At 38.7% G+C, this 17049-nt stretch overlaps 1 protein-coding gene across 1 annotated transcript in view; it reads left to right on the plus strand.

The window, feature by feature from the left end:
- SMAD9 (SMAD family member 9) overlaps positions 1-17049 on the plus strand; it is a 74608-nt gene that overhangs the window by 2659 nt on the left and 54900 nt on the right. Inside the window, 1 exon segment of the mRNA XM_059143936.1 lies at positions 7092-7301. The gene's annotated coding sequence lies outside the window, so the exon portion shown is untranslated.

Genomic DNA, 17049 nt, shown 5'->3' on the forward strand with positions numbered 1-17049 from the left:
CTTTAAGGGAAGGTAAATGTTACAGAAAATGAAGACTTAAAATTTGCAAAACATACTAATTACATTTTAAGCTTCTATCAAACCTTAGTGCAGATTTTGTTATTGTTTCTAACATTTGGAGAGGAATTCAGAAACAAGGAAGTGTCCAGAATAAAAGAATAAATATAGCAGTACATTGAAAGCATGAATCTCTTCAAACAGTTGTAATTTTGGGTTGTTGGATTTTTATTTCCTTGGTTACTGTTGCTAGTGAGTTGAAAAGTTATTCTAATGCAAACAAAACAAAACAAAACAGGCAAACAATGAATTCATGAGTAGTTATAACAGTTTGAGTATGCTTTATAGATTTTTTTTTTCTGTTAAGCTCATGAATGTCCATGTTGTGAGTGGTCACATAACAAAAAATAAAGTTATCCCTTAGCAATAAACTAACCTTTTAAAATAAATATTCCTGTAAATTGTGTCTCAAGGAACATGTGCTAACTAATGTTGTTAAGATTTCACAATATCTGTTAGTATTAGAAGCCATTATACCGGTGCAAGCTGGGTGTTAATCTTCCCAAAGAAATGCATCCTGACACTTGCACCCCAAACCATCCTGAACACCCTGTACTACTCTCCTTTGATGGCAGCCTCCAGCTGCCCCAGACCACTTTTCCAGGTTGCTCTTACCCCTCCTTCTAGATTTCAAGCTGTCATTAAATTATTATAATTCATTATAATAATGAATTATAATATTATAATTTCCCGTCATGCCCTGTCTTTTTTCTTCTCTGCATCTGTACTCATGCTAAGGCCTAAAATGCCATCCCCTGCTTCCCAGCGTAGCCTCAGATCCTAAGGGATGGCTGCATCTTCCTCATGTTCTGTGGTTCTGTCCAGGTGCAGCCTTCACGAACTTTTTTATGGTCCCGGTCTCAGATGTCTCCTCCTTGGAGCTGCTATGCCTCTTTGCATTTTCCACTCTTGCTCCGTCTCGTCTTATATGAAGTTACTCATGTGCTAATTTATTTCTGCTAGTCAGTCAGTGCTCTCAAGATCTGTGAAGGAAGGGACCATGCTTCATCTTTTCCTTTCCCTTAATGCCGCCCACAGTGCCTAGCATAGTGCTCAGTCAATAAATAGTAATTAAGTGACACATCTTTCACTGAACCCATGTTTGTTTGTTTTTTCTTCTGAAATAAAATCTGTAAAAGAGTTTCCCCCATACAGTACGTCTTAGCGGTGCATCTTTCAAGAAACCAGTGTTGAACTTGAGCTGAGGACTTTGTTCAGAGGCTGTGGAGAGCTGGCCCTGAAAAGCCTCCAGTTCAGTCAAGCCTCTTCTGAATATTGTGGCTGAGCATTACAGTCAGGAAAGCTTATGTGATACTCTTATTGCATTAGCAATTTTCCATATCAGATTCACTAAAGACACAATGGAAACCATTTAGGAAAAAAAAACCAACAACAACAACAAAAACCCCAGATTTTGATGTGATATGACTACCACAATGAAACTCTAATGTAATTCCACAGAAAATCGTGAACAGGATATGCTAACCCCTCTCCTCAACCCCATAGCCACATAAAAATTGATACCATTTTTATTTTTTTATTTTATTTTATTATTATTATTTTTAAAGATTTTATTTATTTATTTGACAGAGAGAGAGGTCACAAGTAGGCAGAGAGGCAGGCAGAGAGAGAGGAGGAAGCAGGCTCCCCACTGAGCAGAGAGCCCGATACGGGACTCGATCCCAAGACCCTGAGATCATGACCTGAGCCGAAGGCAGCGGCTTAATCCACTGAGCCACCCAGGCGCCCCAAAACTGATACCATTTTTAATGTATATGTTTCAAACTATGGTCACAAAAGAAAAAGCAGACCGCTACTGAGATGAATTTCTGTTTAGGTCAGGTTGGTTGTATAAAGAGTCTTATCAATCAGCCTTGTTAGAGAACTGACTCTCCTTTCTGTTCCGTGCTCATTGTGTTAATAAACGATACTAAATCATTTCTTAAAATACGTCATATTCTGTTAAGTGACTCAGAATTAATAGAGATAGTGTAATATAAAAATATAATTTGTGTATAAATATCATGCCCCTATAATACATTCAATTTTACAGTTTTAGTTGGGAAGTCTAATCAACTCAAAACCAATTTTCTGAGATTCAAAGAGACTCTGACATAAAATTTAAATTCATAACTTAAGATGAAATGCAGAAACAGTAAGAAACAAAGTATAAATGTGTATGTTCTGTATCATTTTAGAAGTCATAAACATTGAAAAGATTTTGGTTCTTCCCCTTCATTCTCTAACCCTATTTAATTCAAAGATAAAAATTTAACCCATAAAATAAATGTAAAGGAATCCTACAAAGTCTGATTTTTCCTATAAAGACAATTCTGATTTCTTTCTTGGGAGGGTAGTACTAAATGTCAAATTTTTTCTCTCTTTTTTATTCTGATTACCAGATATCACTGGTGGCATTGCTTTAGTATATGAATTTCCGCATAGGGAAATTTAATATTTGATCACTTCCCCTTCCCCTTTTTCAAATTTAATTTTGAAGGACTATACATGGAAAACATGTATTCCTCAGTCATGAAATGGGTTTAGTGAAAAGTAGTCTTGGACTTATAAACACTGACATCACTAAGGATGACCATTCATCCCAGAACTCTAATGACCTGGAGAAAACTCCAGTTTTCAACCACTGCACAAATAATCTGTAAAGTGAGCGTGTGCTCTGGGGGCCACCCAGATGGCTTGACATTAGAGATTGCTTCAGGAACAATCTAGAGGGAGGCTTTGGGAGTAGTGGAAGTGTGAACACTGAGTAGCAACAGCTAACATTCACTGCTTCTGAGGGTGCTTCCCCAGCTAGGCTGGGCCATGAGCTCGCTTGATCCCAACTCTGCTTTATCCCAAGGAATATCATTTTCCATGTAGCCTAATATTTTTCTTTTTTAATCTGTTAAATTGCTCGGAAGCTGGTCAAATGTTGAGTTGCTTTAGTTAGTGTGTATGTAACTGTATGTTTTGACTTGATTTGATGAAATGCAGACATTGTGACATGGGTAGGGTAAGAGATTGATGTGGAACTGTCGTTTGGGACCATTTATCAGAAGGCGTGAAAGATTTTTAACTTAAGTACTTGTGGGTTGTGGAAGGTCTGGAGCAGATTTGCAGATTTTTTTTTTTTTTTTTAATGGAGAGTTTGATGGATGGTGAAATTCAACTGAAGTGCTGGGAGTTGCTTTCTGAATTCTTGTATCTAAATTTAACTGACTTGGGAGCCACACATTTCAGAAAATAACTCCAAGAAGGATTCACAGATTCCATCAGAGTTTTCCATCTCATGGTAGAATGTTTGACTTCTCTTCACACTTCACTCTAAATCCATTAATCCATATTCCTTTTTTTCTTTGCGGGGAATCACACAGGAGAGAACTGGAGTTTGACTGCGTAGGAAAAAGCGTTCATTGAAAATCTTGTGCATTGGGGTAGTTGTAAGGATTCGAGACACCTTAGCTTGGACAAGCTTACTCCTGCCAAAGACTGACATTGCTTATTTAGGCTGGTGTCAGCAGTATTAGAGGCTAATTAGGAGTTCAGAGGGTCTCAGTGGGCTGGCCAGGGAATCTAATCAGCACTCAGAACATTGTTGTCTGGAAAAATGAATTCCAGTTTCCAAATGACTCCCCAGAAATTGGCACAACATGTTCACAAAATGGCACTGCTGGTGATTAATGGTTATGAAGAATGATATGGGATTATTGTTAGTTATGATTAATGGTTTGATTAATGATATGAGTGACTATTAGAAGCCAGTGAATGTGGAAGATGAGAAAATGTGTTGAAACTAAAGAGATTTTAGTTCTCCTGTGGTTTTCCTTAACTTGCTGATGCATTGATATTATTCTTTCCTTGTTATGTGGTGGTAGTAGAAATTCATTTCTGGGAGCAAAAATTAGATCAGGTGTTTGTCAAAGAGAAACCTTTGTGTACAGAAATGCTTCCCTTAGGGCTTCTTGATTAATTGTGTTGACACAAAGCAGTCATTAGGTGTGGGCTATGTTTGCAAACAATGGCAAGTCAGTGCCTAGGTGTTACTTCAAAGGAGTGGCACTTCCTTTCTGTTGTCATTAATTTAAGCTGACTGCAAATACACATTTTTTTTCAAGACATTGTATGGATTATGCTTAGGGTTTTAAAATGTGATTTTGTTGATGTAGTCATTACACTAGAAAGTTAGATAAAATCTGAGCAGCTTATATAGGTTTATTCATTCAATCATTGTTTACTCTGTGCCTTGAGTAATTGCACTGCCTAGAAGGCCCCTAACCCTAAGGACCATATAACAAAATAAAGTACCAAAGGAAAATAAAATCAGGATTTCATAGCCTAATTAGAAAGAGAGAGATCAGGAAAGCAAATATCAAAATATTTACCCAGTAGTTTCTTTATGCAAAAAAAAGGGGGGCAATCTATTTGGATTTTTGTATATTTTTCCTGGTTAGAATTCCATTTTTACTGTGTGTGTATTTTGAATCACCCATGACAAGGATAATTATAGTGATCCCATATGGGGTTTTAGGAGTCAAAATAAAAGTGAAATACAAAGTGTAAGGGGAATAGAGATTGTTGCACCAGGTCCTTGTTTAGAAGTGAAGGATGCTGAAGACATCCCTGGGCCTGGAATTGTACTAATGTGTCTGTGGGGACAAGAGCCTTTGCTTCTCTGGTTTTCCCTCTTAACCTCTACTGGCTCAAGAGTGAGCGTGCATGGCCTCTCCTACAGGAAGTCACCCCTGGTCCTTTTAATAGCAGTTGTAATCTATCACCTGTCTGGCATTAATGTGTTTAGATTCTGTCTCCACTTCTGTCTCTACAACTGTACTATCAGAAAGAGAAGGGGCCAGCATCTAGCATAGATGTCTGGCTCATTGCTGATTCTTGCTCGATTTCATTTCTTCCTTCAACCACCGTCCTCTCTCTTCCCTAAGATACTGTAGAAGAAGGCAGAAGGAAGGGTTAGGCATTTGGATTTTACTCTGTAAGCAAGAGAAAACTATTAAATTTTAACCTGTGGGCAAAAGAGAAATCCCCAAAGGGTTTGAACGGGTGAATCACATCATCAGATCTGTGTGTGAAGGAGATTAGAGACCAATGGAAGGGGCGTGGTGCTTCTAAATGGCCACATGGACACCTAGCAAAGCTGGTGAGATGGCGGTTGACACACCATCTGCACTGCTGCATGAATGTCTTTGGCAATTAAAAATCTGAACTTTCCCAAAGAGCAATCTTGAACACAGTTATCAGTGATTCTTTTCCCTCTGTTTATAATCTCCACCACTCAAGCAGCTCTTGGTCAGGAAACTCAACCTCCCACAACACACATGCATCAATAAAACTTTAAAAGTTACCCACACGCCATTTAAAAAAATACATTTAAAATATTATTTATAGCCATTTCACACTTTGCAGGTGTTTCCATACAGGTCAGTGTGCAATATGACAGCACCTTAAGTAGAAAGACTATGCACAGGAAGGAGGAAATGCATTATATGGTTCTGCCTGTCCCAGGAGTTTGTTATCTTACATCAGCAAAGCAGTGGGCTATAGGTCGAAAGGTAGCCTAATTACATAGGCCTTAATAATACAGTAGATATTGTTATTGATAATCACACTGGATTTTACCTTCATTCATGCAGCATTTATTGTATGCCAAACCTAGCGTTAGGCAATTCAGACCATTCTGTGGCATAGCCTGGGGTTTTCCCTAGGAGCTGGGTGTCTCTGGGGAAAACAAGTAACAAATATAAAGAAGCAAGTGTCCTCTGTGCTTTCAAGAAGGTATATATATGCCGGATGCTGTGGAAGCCCAGGAGAGCTGCGGATAGCTGATTAACGCTGCTGCCTGGGGCCCTGGGGAGGTTTCCAGGTCACTATGCACAGGCCCCAGGGCAGAGGGGAGGCAGTGAAGACAGAAGGAATGAGGATTGATGAGACAGAGAATGTAGTTTGAGGAGAAAGATTTTGAAGAGCCTGGTTTGAAAGTGATGTTAAAAGTACTAACTCTTACCCAGGATACTGTTTTTTTGTTTTTGTTTTTTTTTTTGGAGGTGGGGGGATGGGTGGTTTCCATGTAAAATATATAAATGCATGTGCATAGTAGAAATTTGGAGACAGAGTGCCTGGCTGGTTTAGTCAGTGGAGCATGCAACTCTTGATTTTGGGGCTGTGAGTTGGGGCCCCACATTGGGTATAGAGATTACTTAAAATAAAATCTTCAGAAAAAAAAAGAAATTGGACAAATCTATATATACATGTATGTGACAAACATTTTATTTTATTTTTAAAGATTTTATTTATTTATTTGACAGACAGATCACAAGCAGGCAGAGAGTAAGGCAGAGAGACGGGGAAGCAGGCTCCCTTCTGAGCAGAGAGCCTGGTGTGGGGCTCAATCCCAGGACCCTGGGAGCATGACCTGAGCTGAAGACAGAGGCTTTAACCCACTGAGCCACCCAGGTGCCCCTACATGTATGTGACAAACATTCTAAAGCACAAATACAACACTTTTAATCCCAAGCCCTAGAAATAGTTTCCGTCCCATTCTGCTTCGGTCTCACAGCAAGGTACGTCACTAAAAAGTGTGACAGGATCTGCTCTGGACTTGGAAAGACAGGACAATAGTGGCCCAACAGGGAGGGTACTTTCTTGGGGGTGAGTGGATGTGGGGAGGCCCAGAAGGACATACTCATGAGGGATGTCCAGGATGGATGGAGCATAGCTATGAAATATATGGGAGGGTCCATCCAGGGGATTTAATGACCTATTGAATGTGGCCTTGAGGAAGAAGAGAAATAAGATTTCCCTGGGGGTTTTCTGAGTCTTTTTCTTGCTCGGGCAAGTGTAGTGTTATACAGAATGGTTTTACTACCCTTCAAGTCCTCTCTGCTCTGCCTGTCCATCCCTCCCCTCCCCAGGTCTTGGCATGGAGTTCATTACTACATTGGAATGTATTGCATTTAAGGATCCTGGAGTGTAGAAGTCAGTGGTGGTCAAATTTTAATTAAAAAAAATTTTTTTTTTTTAAGTCAACAGGGCCTTTTTATCAAAGAAGCCTCATTAAGTAAAGCTGAATGAAGAGGGCTGCTTTGGTGGATGGTGGCATCTGCAGAGGGACAGAGTCGAGAGCTTTGCCCTCCCCCTGGAGTCCAGCTCTGCCCTGCTGTCTTGCTGCTGCGTCTGACCGAGTCTCTCTGCGGTCTCCAGATTTCTGAAGAACACCGTTTACAAATTGCTCGGTAAGCAAGGCTGGAGCTGGAAGGAAGGTCTGGTCGTTCCCAGATCCAGTGACCTCAAACTCTTGTACTTCTGAGACCTGCTGCCTGTTTTTCAGTAGTTCTTCTGTTGGTCAGTTTGGTTTGGTTTGGCTTGTTTTGGTCCCTTCCCTTGGGGTGCAGCTGCCAGCTTTGATTTCATTTTGCTGTCACGTGCCCCCAGGAGCATCGCCTCATCCTTCTCCCAGTGTGCTGCTCTAATGTGCTGTAAACTTGGAAATCATATAAACGTGCTTGTTTAAATGTAGCCAAAGGCAGTTGCAAGTAGGTCCTGTGTGAGCTTTTCTGTGCAGATTCCGTAAGACCTCTTTTGGCACGTAGACATTTGCTTGTCGCTTGTTCTCAGTTAGGTTTTGCACAGGTGGAACTGCTGGATAGACAGATTTTATACAGTGATCACCTCATGTCTCTCAGGGTCTATTTATCTTCTCGCCTTCTCCCTCGGAACTATATAGAAAGTATAAATTATGGCCTCAGAAATATCTGTCCCCTAGCCCTGCTGGGTGAATAGTAGCATTTCATGCTGAGTAGGCAGAAAATGATGCCATTAAAAAAATAATAATAAGTTTGATTCCTAATGCAATGCTAGTATGTTGAGATAGTGTTTTTCTTTTTATGTGAACATTGATCCTCTTTTTTTCCTTTTTTGCCTCTGATCTTTCTTTGAGGTTGTTTTACTTTATCTTTCTTCCTTTCTTCTTTTTTGGCACCTTTTACTTCTATAATAAGGCATGTAGGAGGAATAAGCAGAAGTAGAACTACTTGTTAATAATAAAAAATAGTTATCATTACATTAATTTACAGTTTTCAGACTGTTTTTGCATGCTTCCTTTCAGTACGAAAAGTAATAATTTTTGTTCCAGTTTTGCAGCAGAGGAAACAGGATCAAAGTGGTTAATTACTTAACGGTCACACTTCGTGATGGAGCTAGCGTTCAGACTCAAGTCTTCTTTGCCCAAATATTCATTATATCATGTTGCATCCTGTTCCTGGAGACACTAGTTACCTTGTGGGCCCTTTTAAACTTGAATAATAAAAGACCACATTTGTGGGGTGGTATATATTATCTCCAAACATATGCTGACAATGAGAAGAACGTAGTGTGGAATGCTAGAAACTTAGGCAGTAACCTTTTCAAGACAGTGTTGATGTTCTCTTACAACAGTCTTATGAGTTACTTACCCTTAATTTTTTTTTTTTTTTAGGCTTTTATTTATTTATTTGATGGAGAGAGACATAGCGAGAGAGGAAATACAAGCAGAGGGAGCAGGACAGGGAGAAGTAGGCCTCTGGTTAAGCAGGGAGCTCAGTGCGGGCCTCGATCCCAGGACACTGGGATCATGACACTTAATGATTGAGCCACCCAGGTGCCCTTAATCATGTTCTAAATATTGAGAATACTACTTTAAAAAAAAATTATAGCATTCTGAATCTACTTTAAAAGCGGCCCAAATGATTAGGCATGTTTGTTAGATCCCCTGTTTGCTGCTCTAATGTCTATTCCTCTTTCCTTTCACGACATTTGTCATAAATAAAATATCAAACAGGCAAAAGAATCATAATTCTGTCTCCAAAAGAAGTGGTACTCTGCAACAATAAAAAAATTCTCTTTATTTATTTTTTATTTATTTATTTTTAAAGATTTTATTTATTTGTCAGAGAGAGCGAGAGCGAGCACAGGCAGAGTGGCAGGCAGAGTCAGAGGGAGAAGCAGGCTCCCTGCGGAGCAAGGAGCCGGATGTGGGACTCGATCCCATGATGCTGGGATCATGACCCAAGCCAAAGGCAGCTGTTTAACCAACTGAGCCACCCAGACGTCCCTATTTTTTATTTTTTAAATGTATTTTTAAAAATATTTTATTTATTTATTTGACAGACAGAGATCACAAGTAGGCAGAGAGGTAGGCAGAGAGAGAGAGGAGACAGCAGGCTCCCTGCTGAGCAGAGAGCCCGATGCGGTGCTTGATCCCAGGAGCCTGGGATCATGACCTGAGCCGAAGGCAGAGGCTTTAACCCATTGAGCCATCCAGATGCCCCAGTCTTTATTTTAAAAAATAATTCTAAATTTCCACTGAAACTTAAGAAATAATGTCCAGTCAGCATTGACATTCTAGCTGAAAAATCAAACTAGAGGAGTGGTTGAGAGAACCGTATCCCAGGGATTTAGGTGAATGTAAATCAAAAACTTTCCCAGTGGCTTATTAAGTATAAATGCCGGTGACACCAGTTTACCTCAGGACTTCCTGTCATGAGTACAAGCCTGCCTACCACGGTAACCCTGTCTGGGTTTAGTCAGAACACATCATTTTTAGTCAGGGACTTTTGTTTTATGTGAAATTCAGTATTAACATAAAAAGTGTTTTTTGGACTTCTGTTTTAAAATGAGATTGCATAGGGCGCATGGGTGGCTCAGTCATTAAGCATCTGCCTTCGGATCACGTTGTAATCCAGGGGTCCCGGGATCGAGTCTCACATTCTCCCTTTCCCACTCCCCCTACTTGTGTTCCCTCTCTCGCTGTGTCTCTCTCTGTCAAATAAATAAAATCTTTAAAAAATAAAAATAAAATAAAATGAGATTGCGTGTGTGCGTTAGGCATTATGAGGTTTTTGATATATTCGTGGGCTTTTATTGAATGTGACCCTTGCAGTCATTACGTAGTGACTCTGGGCCACAGTTAATCCAAATCCAGAAATGAGGATAAAAATTAGCTTCAGATATTCTTGTACTTAGTTGTGTATTATAGGATAAATTTATTAACCCAATAATATTTTCTTGCAGTAGATTCTGCTACATTTCTATTCCAGGAGGGATCGTAAAGTTTTATGAAAGAGTGAATTTCAAAATCTGTGGACTTCCTAATGGATTTGAAGTCATATAGATTTTGGACTATTAGTAGATTTTATTACAACTTTAAATGTCAGGTGTGGGGTACCTGGCTCAGTTGGTTAAGCATTGGACTCCTGATTTTGGCTCAGGTCTTGATCTCAGGGTCTTGAGATCAAGCCTCAGGCTGCCTGCTTAGTGCAGAACTGCTTGTCTCCCCTTCCCCTACCTCCTTACTCACCTCCTCCCCTCCTTCTCCATTCCCGCCCCACACTCAGGCTCTCTCTTTTTCAAATAAATAAATCTTTCATAAAAAGAAAATCTTTAGGGACGCCTGGGTGGCTCAGTTGGTTAAGCAGCTGCCTTCGGCTCAGGTCATGATCCCAGCGTCCTGGAATCGAGTCCCATATCGGGCTCCTCGCTCAGCAGGGAGCCTGCTTCTCCCTCTGCCTCTGCCTGCCACTCTGTCTGCCTGTGCTCGCTCTCTTTCCCTCTCTCTCTGTCTGATAAATAAAATCTTAAAAAAAAAAAATCTTTAATAAATACACATCAGATGTATTGGTGCATGGAAAGATTTAGATTTCTGCTTTCTTTCAGAATGCTCACAGTTGAATCTGTGGATGTTTGTTGAACGCAATTATTTGTTTTCAAGGAATTTTATAGTTTATATTACAAAAATAATATAAATTCCAAGAAAATAAAGCTCAATAATGTTGATTGATACTATGCAAAATTGGTATTGGCTGGTTCTGGGATAAAAAATATACTTCATTTTAAAAATAAGCTTTCTGGACATTGTTCGTATTTTCCCTTTTTTCTTAGGGTAGAAGCAAATGATACTTTAAAAATAGTACTTCCTTTCTCTCCTAAGCTATGGCCATCAAAGAAAATTGATATGTTTACATGAATCAGCATTAAGTGGAAGAAAGGATCTGAAAGGCAGGCAGAATGCCAGAGAGTGTACAAAACTGTGCTTGTCTTTCACTGAGTATGGGCTTTGGAAGGAGATTATCCTATATAATTGGGCCTGGGGTGTGTGTGATTTCCTAGCATTTTATGTTATGGAGGATTTTAATTTCTTTCAAGGATTCCTTGTACCAATGGCATATTATTTTCCATCTCGAAATTAGATTTAAAAAAAAATACCCTCAGATTTTTGTAGAGGGAGACATTATTTGTAAAATCCCTTGAAGGTAGTGATGAAGCAAATTATTATAACATTTGGAGTAAGGCTTTTCTTTATTGTGGTAGAAATACATAAAATTTACCATTTTTACCATTTAAGTATACAAATCAGTAGCATTAAATTCATAGCATTATTGTGCAGCTATCACTACCAGCCTTCTACAGAACCTTTTCACCCTCCCATGCTGTAACTCTGTCTCCATTAAACAGAACTCCCCATTCCCCTTTCTCCGAGTTCCTAGTAACCTCTGTTCTACTTTAGATCTTCATAAACCTGCCTATCCTAGTTACCTAATATAAGTGGAGTCAAACAAAATTTGCTTTTTTGTGTCTAGCTCATTTTATTAGTATAACTTCTTCAAATTTTATTCATTATGTAGCCTGTATCAGAATTTCCTTCCTTTTTAAAGCTGAATATTATTGCTTGGTGCATATCTACCACATTTTGTTTATCCGGTCATCTGTTCATGGACACTTAGGTTGTTTCCCTCCTTTTGGCTGTCGTGAGTAATACTACTGTGAATACTGGTGTACAAGCATCTGAATACCTGTTTTCAGTTATTTTGTGTGTATATATCTAGGAGTGCAATTACTGGGTCATTTGGTAATCCTACATTTAATTTTTGAGGAGCTGCCAAACTGTTTGACACAGTGTCTGAGCCATTTCTTATTCTCACAATACACAAAGATTGTCATTTTCCATATCCTTGCCAAGACTTATAATAAGTTTCTGTTTTGTTGATCATAGCTATCCTAATGATTATGAAGTAGTATCTCATTGTGGTTTAGATTTGCATTTCCCTAATGACTATTGATGTTATCATGCAATCATATTGTTGACCCTTTATATATCTTCTTTGGAGAAAAGTCTATTCCTAGTGCTTTGTCCACTTTTGAATTATACTGTTTGTTTTTTGGTTGTTGAGTTAAAAGAGTTCTTTATATATTCAGGATGTAAATCCTTATCAGCTATATGAGTTACATGGAATGTTATTTTGAATGGAAAATTTCTTTTTTATTTTTTTTTAAAGATTTTATTTATTTATTTGACAGAGAGAGATCACAAGCAGGCAGAGAGGCAGGCAGAGAGAGAGAGAGGAGGAAACAGGCTCCCTGCTGAGCAGAGAGCCCGATGCGGGACTCGATCCCAGGACCCTGAGATCATGACCTGAGCCAAAGGCAGCGGCTTAACCCACTGAGCCACCCAGGCGCCCTTGAATGGAAAATTTCTAAAACATCTTGTAAATATATTTTCCACCTACTTCTGTATGTGATTTTTTACATTTAAGAATTAATTCACAACATGTGGTCATATAAATGGAGGGAATCACATATTTTTTTTAAAAATTCTTTGCTTTTAAAGCCTACCAGCCTTAGATCACATTAATTTTGAACAAATCAAGGTTAGATTAGAGGATATCTAGCCAGGATAAGAGATCACAATTCAGTGTGTGGTATAACTTCCAGTGAAACAGCATTTAAACTGCAAATGAAATTAGAAGGGAGGTTTGGCCTTTGTAGGTTTAGAAATTTGGATCACTGAAGAAAAATTAGCTGTCATCTTTTAGAGTCTGTTTTTTTCCCCTCAGTGTCCTCCTTATTTAAAAATGTTCATGAGAGGGCGCCTGGGTGGCTCAGTGGGTTAAGCCGCTGCCTTCGGCTCAGGTCATGATCTCAGGGTCCTGGGATCGAGTCCCGCATCGGGCTCTCTGCTCAGCAGGGAGCCTGCTTCCTCCTCTCCTCTCTCTGCCTGCCTCTCTGCCTACTTGTGATCTCTCTCTGTCAAATAAATAAATAAATAAATAATCTTTAAAAAAAAAAATGTTCATGAGAGTTGTAAAACACCTACATGAGAAATAGGAATTTTTAAGCCTTGGTTCTAGTTCCACTTTTGACATATTGATATATTGATAGTGTTGAAACTCCAGAAACAACTAAACCAAAAACTAAGGACATTAAAAAAAATTTAAGACCTTTTGAACAAGAAAAGGATGATAGATATTTTTAGTCTCACTTATAAATAGAATCTTAAAAAAACCCCAAAAACCGGGTTTATAGAATAGATATGTGGTTGCTGGAGGCTGGGGATGTGATGTGGTCAAAATGGGTGAAGGGGCCCAAAAGGTACAAACTTCCTGTTGTAAAATAAATCATGGAATGGAACGGAATGGTGAGATAGTTAATACTGTATTCTATATTTGAATGTTGCTAAGAGAGTAGATCTTAAAAGTTACATCACAAGAAAAAACTGGTGACAGATGTCAACTGTGCTTACTGTGATCAGTTTGTAATATATACAATATTGAATTACTGTGTTGTACATCTGAAATGAATATAATGCTTTATGTCAATTATATCTCAATCAATGGAGATTATAGGAAGAATAGATTAGAGGAGAGAAAGAACAGGATTAGAGGGGAATGACCAGAAATAAAAATCTAGCAGTGTCTCCTGGCACTGGGGGCAGGACAATTCTTTGTTATGGGAGCTGTTCTCTGAGATGTTTAGCAGCGTCTCTGGCCTGTATGCCCTGGATGCCAGTGGGACTCTCTCTTTCCAGCCAACTTGTGGAGCCAGAAATGTCTCCAGACATGGCCAAGAGACTCACAGGGAGTGAAGTCATCCCTCAGAGAGAACCAGTAGTCTAGGGTGATGAGAGCCTGAGCTGAGTTCTAACAGCAGAATGGTGATGAAAAGGGGGGGGGGGGGAAGAAAGCGAAATTTTGAGTACAGGAGAGGAAGAAATTTTCTGGTAGTTAAAATTTATTAAATATCTACTATTTCCCAGGCATCGGCACTAGGTGATATAACATAATAAAGGTCATTTAACATAATTAGTAATAAATATTTATTAAGTGCCAATCTTAGGCAAAACATTGGTGCTACACAGGTGAACAAGACAGTCAAGTTCTTAAAGACTCTGCCATTTAATAGAAGAGAGATATCTGAACAGACAAGTTATGATCCAAAGTGAAAATCGTCATGTGTGTAAGGTACTGACTGAGAGGAGCATTCTGTCTGGGGAAGTCACAGAGGCCTACAAGACCGGAGCTGCATTTGAAGGAGAAATAGCAATTTCGCCTGCTGGAGTGGATTTTGTAGGGGTTGGTGGTGAACTGCCCCATGGTCTTAGTTGCTAAGATGAAGACCAAGTTGAGGCAAAACTCTCTCCAGGCTGTCACTGCTGTCCAGGGAATAAAACTCCCGGATGGTAATTAAACCTAGGATGATTGCCTGGGGCAATTGTGCATTTTCCCTGAGGCATGAGTAGAGCAATTAGCACCTGGCAAATCCCAGAGATATGCAGTTTTAGTGCTAGTTTATATATTTCACATATTGTGTTAAATCATCAGCAGCGCCAAGAGGATAAGGAGATGCATATCTAAATCCCCTAATAAGTCAAACTCTGCCAAATTATATTGATAACACTTTGTTGATTTTTAACAGGTTAAATAAGAGGCATATTTGCATCATGTGGTTAACAGTTTTTTTTTTGTTTTGTTTTGTTTTTTTACCAGTAGGTGTACTGTAATGGAACCTAGAAACAGATGGAACCATATGGCTTTATTTGTGGAGTGGCATATATTGTTTAATCTCAAGGCAGCAGTATTTGCTATTATGTAAGAAAAATGCAATTATTCAGTGGCAGTTTATATAATATATATTCAAGAGGAATGATCTCTTCATCCTTCCTTAATGATTTACATTTTAAAAATTTTGCAAATTGAAAAAAGTAACAAACACCAAAGAAAATTTGCCAATGCATTTATCGTGAGCTGTTCTACATGTACTCTAGCTCTGCTCTTTATTCACTGGCTTGGGTCCCATTAGTAACAATAGTGTTCAGACTTGCTGATGTCACTACCCCGTTATTTCATTTAACTAAATGTGATAGATGTATTTATTTAAGATTTTGTTCAGAATTTTTTTTAAAGGTCAGTATGGTACTTTTACATTTCAAGGAATGTTGTGTGATATGATTGTGAAATTACATTAACTTATCAACAGTACTTATTTACATATGCTAAAAGCTGTACAGACTCTTGAGATAAGATGCAAAAGCTATTTGTCCTTTCAGTCCACAGAAAACAATTCATGGTTATTCATTCTGTTTCATCTTATCTTCAAAAAATATAAAATGTTCAACATGATATTAACTACATGATTTTTAGATTTAGTACATTTGAATTGCTGACGACTGACTCATACACCAGAATGGTTACTGCTGCCCATGCCCTCCTGCCAGTATGGTTTTGAAAGGGTCCCTTGGCACTGGAGCCTGAGGCCTTAAGTCGCCCCTCCTTCCTGCCCTTTCAACTCTTCTTTGACCAGAATTGCTCAACCATGGTTATCTCTTCCTCTCCTCACCTCTCCTCCTCTCACCCCCACTCTTTTCTGGGAGCTGTGAATGATTCTATCTTCTCAAGAGCCCATTCATTCCTTTAGCAAATACTAAACTCCTGCTAGCTAGGCTTTAACTCTATGTGCTGGGGTGCAGAGGTGGACAAAAAATTCACATCCTAATAGAGTTTGTGTTAGGGGGAGGAAAAAGAGACCGTGAACAATATAAATGAGTAAAATGCAAAGCAGTCTCAAAAAGGGTGAACAAAGTTGGAAAGCTCACACTTCCTAGTTTGAAACATCTTAAAAAGGTACAGTAATGAAAACTGTGGAATTGGCAAAGGACAGGCATAGAGATCAATGGAATAGAATTTAAAGTGCAGAAATCCAAGCATCTGTGGCCAACTGATTTTTGACAAAGGTGTTAAAACCATTCAGTAGTGAAAGAATAGTCTCCAACAAATGTTACTGGGAAAACTGGATAGCGATATGCAAAGCAATGAAGTTGGACCCCTACCTGACACTCTTTCCAGTTAACTGAAAGTGATGAATGACCTAAATATAAGAGCTGAAACTATAAAGTTCTTTAAAGGAGTCAGAGGGGTTGATCTTTGTGACCTTGGATTTGGCAGTGGATTCTTACATATGATACTAAAAGCATAAGCAACAAAAGAAAAAGTGAATACATTTGATATCAAAATTAAAAACTTTTGCACTTCAGGGAGCATTATCAAGAGAGCAAAAAGGCAACATATAGAAAGAGGGTAATATTTGCAAATCATATATCTCAGTATTTATATATCCAGAATGTATTTTTTAAAAACTCAAAAAAAAAAAAAACCCCTCAAAAAATAAAAACCTTATAAAGCAACATTTAAAAAAAAAAAAAAAAACAATTTAAAAATGGGGGAAGGGGGGGACCTGGGTGGCTTAGTCGGTTAAGCGTCTGAATCTTGATCTCAGGGTTGTGAGTTCTAGCCCTGGTTGAGCTCCATTCTATGCTGTGGAACCCACCCTAAAAATAAATAAATAAATAGATAGATAAAAGGCGTAAGGGACTTGAGCGACATTTCAGAAGATATACCAATGGCCAATAAGCTTGTGAAAACATGCTCAACACTATTAACCATTAGGGAAATTGAATGTAAAATGGTTCATCTGCTGTAGAAAATAGCTTGGCAGTCTCTCAAAATGTTAAGCATAAAATTACCATGTGATCCAGCAGTTCTCCTAGGTTTATACCCAAAAGAATTGAGAAGAGGGGCTCAAACAAATACCAGTACAAAAATGTTCATAGCAGTACTGTTTATTATAGTCTGAAAGTAGAAACAATTCAAAGGTCAATTAATGGTTGACTTGATG

The sequence above is a fragment of the Mustela lutreola genome, chromosome 13 (genome assembly GCF_030435805.1).
Source record: "Mustela lutreola isolate mMusLut2 chromosome 13, mMusLut2.pri, whole genome shotgun sequence".
NCBI classification, from domain to species: domain Eukaryota; kingdom Metazoa; phylum Chordata; class Mammalia; order Carnivora; family Mustelidae; genus Mustela; species Mustela lutreola.